Raw genomic sequence first — 4,745 nt, 5'->3', positions numbered from 1 at the left:
AATCTAGGACCTGTCACTTCCTATCTGGATGAACTTGGAAAAGTTCCTCACATATAAAACTGAGATAATACTATCTGTCACTCAAGGTTACTGTGAGAAGTAGTTATCATATACTTATTCCACACAGCATGAGGCAGAGGTCTGCCAGGCATGCAGATGTAGTAGTAGATGTAGTAGTAGAAATAGAATCTAAATTTTCTATAGACAATTGCAGAATTGCTTTTAGATTTTTATTGGTGTAATAATAAAAGGAGATAAAATACTTTATGGAAGCATATTTATTCACCTTCTTCCAGTATGAAACTTAACAACTTAAGTTGTCTAGCTTTGAAGGGGTAGGGAAAGAAGCTAGAAAGTCTAAAGCAAGGAAACATCCAAGAGGACTATTGCCTTGTTTCCAGGAAAAAAGGAGCTAGAGCTAGCCTGCAAGATAAAGAAAGGGATGAAGTTTTGCCTACTGGTCTGTGTTTTTCTGAGTCAAATCTACATGGAATATTTATTACTTGGTTTGCAATAATGTAAGAAGATTTGTAAGTCTATCACAAGTGCAAGAATAAACATATCACAGTAACACATAAAAATAAAAGGTTATCTTTTGACATCATAATTTTAGTTTTCTACGCTACTATTCTTTTTTTAATATATTTTATTGATTATGCTATTACAGTTGTCCCATTTCCCCTTCTCTCCCCTCCACCCTGTACCCCCTCTCCCACCCACGTTCCCCCCCTTTAGTTCATGTCCAAGTGTCATACTTATGAGTTCTTTAGCTTCTACATTTCCCGTACTATTCTTGCCCTCCCCCTATCTATTTTCATCCTACATTCTATGCTACTTATTCTCTATACCTTTTCCCCCCTCTCCTCCTCCCACCCCCCCTGCTGATAACCCTCCATGTGCCCTCCATTTCTGTGGTTCTGTTCCTATTCTAGTTGTTTACTTAGTTTCTTTTGATTTTGCTTTAGGTGTGGTTGTTAATAATTGTGAGTTTGCTGTCCTTTTACTATACATGTCTTTTTCTTTATCTTCTTTCCTTAGATAAGTCCCTTTAGCATTTCATAAAATAAGGGCTTGGTGATGATGAACTCCTTTAACTTGACCTTATCTGAAAAGCACTTTATCTGCCCTTCCATTCTAAATGAGAGCTTTGCTGGATAGAGCAATCTGGGATGTAGGTCCTTGTCTTTCATGACTTGGAATATTTCTTTCCAGTCCCTTCTTGCCTGTAAGGTCTCTTTGGAGAAATCAGCTGACAGTCTGATGGGAACTCCTTTATAGGTGACTGTCCCCTTATCTCTTGCTGCTTCTAGGATTCTCTCCTTTGTTTTTACCTTGGCTAATGTAATTATGATGTGCCTTGGGGTGTTTCTTCTTGGGTCCAACTTCTTTGGGGCTCTCTGAGTTTCTTGGATTTCTTGGAAGACTGTTCCCTTTGCCAGATTGGGGAAGTTCTCCTTTATTATTTGTTCAAATACGTGCTCAATTTGCTGCTTTTCTCCTTCCCATCCTGGTACCCCTATAATTCGGATGTTGGAACGTTTAAAGGTGTCCTGGATGCTCTTAAGCTTTTCCTCGTTTTTTTGAATTCTTATTTCATCATGCTTTCCTGCTTGGTTGATTCTATCTTCCTTCTGGTCCACTGTATTGTTTTGAGACTCAGATTCCTTCCTTTCACTATTGGCTCTCCTCCGTGTATCTTCCTGCATCTCTTTTATGGTAACCTGCATCCTTTCATCTAATTTTGCCCAAAATCAACCAATTCTGTGAGCTTTCTGATCACCAGTGTTTGAACTGTGCATCTGATAGACTGGCTATTTCTTGGTCGCTCAAAAGGATGAGTCCTGGGGGACTGATCTGTTCTGTTGGAAACATGTCTTATGTCTTTCCCTGTCTCTCCTTTTTTTTTTTCCAGTCTGGTTGCTCTTGTTACAGTGGGGGGCGGAGCCTTAGGTGTTCACCAGGGCTGGGCACCCCAGTCACTAGATTGTGACCTTATATGTGGGGGCGGGGGCGGGGGCGGGGGCGGGAGCGGGGATGGGAGGGAATAATGGCGGTAGTTCCGTTCTCCTGGGCTCAGTCCCTGCTCTGGGATCCTGGGCTGCGAGCTCTGCCCTGGTCCACAATCGCTGCCTCACTGGGTCCGCCAGCTGCAGCTTGCGTACTCAGGGATCACCGCTGCGTTCTTGCGCCCTGGATGGCTGTCGCGCCGATTTCGCGCCAAATTTTCCACGACCTCCGCGTGCTGCTGACCCACGCCAGCCCCGCACCCACCCGGTTCGTCGTCTCCTACCAGTCTGGATGTACAGGTCTACTTCAACTTCTTGGCTGTCCGACTTCCATTCAGATAAATCCTCAATCAGTTCTGAGTGTTATTCTATCTGTAAATTATTGTTGTTCTAATCTTGGTTGTGCGAGAAGGTACAGTGTGTCCACCTATTCCTCCATCTTGCCGGAAGTCGCTACTATTCTTTTCTAAGAGTGTATTATAAAAGTCCAACTACCTCCTGCCTGTGTTGCTTAGTTGGTTAGAGCATCATTCTGTAGACTAAAACTTCATGGGTTTGATTCCCAGATAGAGCAACATACCCAGATTGCAGGTTCCATCCTTCGTCAGGATGTGTATAACAAGGCAGCCAATTGGTCTTTTTTTTCTCACACTGATGTTTCTCTTTCTCCCTCTCCCTCTCTCTCTAGAAGCAATGAAAAAAAAGAATGTCCTCTGGTGAGGATAAAAAAAAGTACATCTGTATTGATGAGTCATAGGCATTAAGGTTAACAATGTAGATAACTTAGTCTATTAGCATTTTCCCTAATCTATAAAATGGTTATTTAGGAGAGTATAAGAACTTAACTCTGATGAAGGGAGTGCTCCTCAGATTCTAGCATTAGCCATCAAAATTAACATTGACAATAGGCAATTGAAGCCTATAAGAACAAAAAAAACCACCTGTTTCAAAAAGCATCCAGATGACCTGCAAGTGAGTTTGCTACAATGAGGCCCCTAAGTTTGAAGAGACCATGAAGAGCAAAGGGCTAGAATAATATAAATAGGCTGTTCTTCCAATATGCAGAAAGAAAACCACTATTAACACTTTCAGTACAATCCTCCAGAACTTTGTAATATATGTAGATATATATTGCACATTTAATCACAATACCAAAATACACCATTTTAGGAAAATGTACATTGGGTCACTTTTTTTTTAACAAAAAAGATTTCTGCTGCCACAAGTTAAAAAGGCAGCAGAGTTAACTGCTTGTCAGATTGTTACTGAACAACAGGGGGGTAAAGGGTGCCTGATATACTATTACCCAGAAGGAACCCCCAGGTTCGTTATGCCTGCCACCAGAAGAAAGATGTCTCTCAATGCCAGAGATTCGTGAAAAGGAAAGGAAATGTTTATTTAATGCTATACAAACTTAAAGTAGTGACCTAATATCTTCATCAAAATCCCAAAGTTCCTTAAAACACCCACAAACACACACAGTCCTTCCTTCCCCCCTTTGCCCAGTCTGGGGGTACCATATCTCAGGAAAAGAAATAGAAGTCCGTAGCTCAGGCAGCCCCCAGTTCTTCCCAGTAATCTGCCTTGGCTGGTAGTCCTCCCTCAGTTCCCGGCACCATTAGCTGTGTCGCCAGGATCTCTGCTAAAGCCGGGTGGTGGTTCCCCCTTCTAAAGTTGTGGGGGTCCCCACTCTGGCAAAGCTGTGTGGCTCTCCTTTCTATTGCCACAGCCAAGTGGTCCTGTCTGCACAATGGCCGCAGGAGTCTCCACTCTACCAAAACCGTGTGGTTCTCCCTGCACAATGGCTGCAAAGAGGGGGGACGCCACTCTGCCAGAGCCGAGTGGAGGTTCTTTGCTAAAGCCACATGGTGATTCTCTCTGCACAATGGCTGCAGGAGTCCCTACTCTGCCAAAGCCATGTGGTCCTCTCAATTGCTGCTGCATCTGGGTTTAAATCCCTGTGCCAATCTTCCTCTGCAGCCCCATTTCCGATTCCTCCTACAATCAGTTACACCTGCCAGCACTCATATCCTTTCAGTTTTACTGGGTTGCCATTGTGAGTCTGGGCAGGCATGGTCCCATGTCATGGAGCCAATCTTCTTCAAGCTCCCATGCAGGTGCTGTAACTCAGGGACCTGCCTCCCAGTTACATCTCGGTGGGGAAGTTACTTCTGTTCCCCTGGCTCAGAGCATGGTCACAGCTATTTAACATATCTATGTAACCAGTTAAAGGTTATAGATATGTTAAATGACCATGCCAGAGGTTAGCTGCAAAACTGTTGCTATGTGAAACAGCTCTCAATGGCCCTTCTCCATATGTCCCTTCCCCCAAACCACACCTGTGGGGGGCGGGAGTGTTGAGGACATCCTAATATTTCCTGGATACCCTGAGTTCTGGGCCCCATTCCAAATCTCTATTTGGGGTCCCCCTCTTGGCTTTACCCTGTTACAAGATCAGGTGATTTATCTCTCCCACATGTATTCAGCAGTAGGGCACTTAGAACTCAGCTATGTTGCCAAGTACCCATTTATTATATAAGTTACAGCTAAAACTTTGAGTGGTCTTCTGTATCTATCAAGTTTCAAATAGAGAAACAAAACCACCAGGAGATGTGTATGTATAATCTGTTACAGATATTTGATAGTTATGCCACTATAGGAGCTGGTAAAATAGAAGAGGTGCCATGACTCACATTATCTTATTCCTTCTTCTTGGTTTGGTTCTTTCTTATATTGACA

The sequence above is a fragment of the Phyllostomus hastatus genome, unplaced genomic scaffold (genome assembly GCF_019186645.2).
Source record: "Phyllostomus hastatus isolate PE091 unplaced genomic scaffold, TTU_PhHast_1.1 phas_contig_38, whole genome shotgun sequence".
Classification (NCBI taxonomy): domain Eukaryota; kingdom Metazoa; phylum Chordata; class Mammalia; order Chiroptera; family Phyllostomidae; genus Phyllostomus; species Phyllostomus hastatus.
This window is presented reverse-complemented; position numbering follows the sequence as displayed.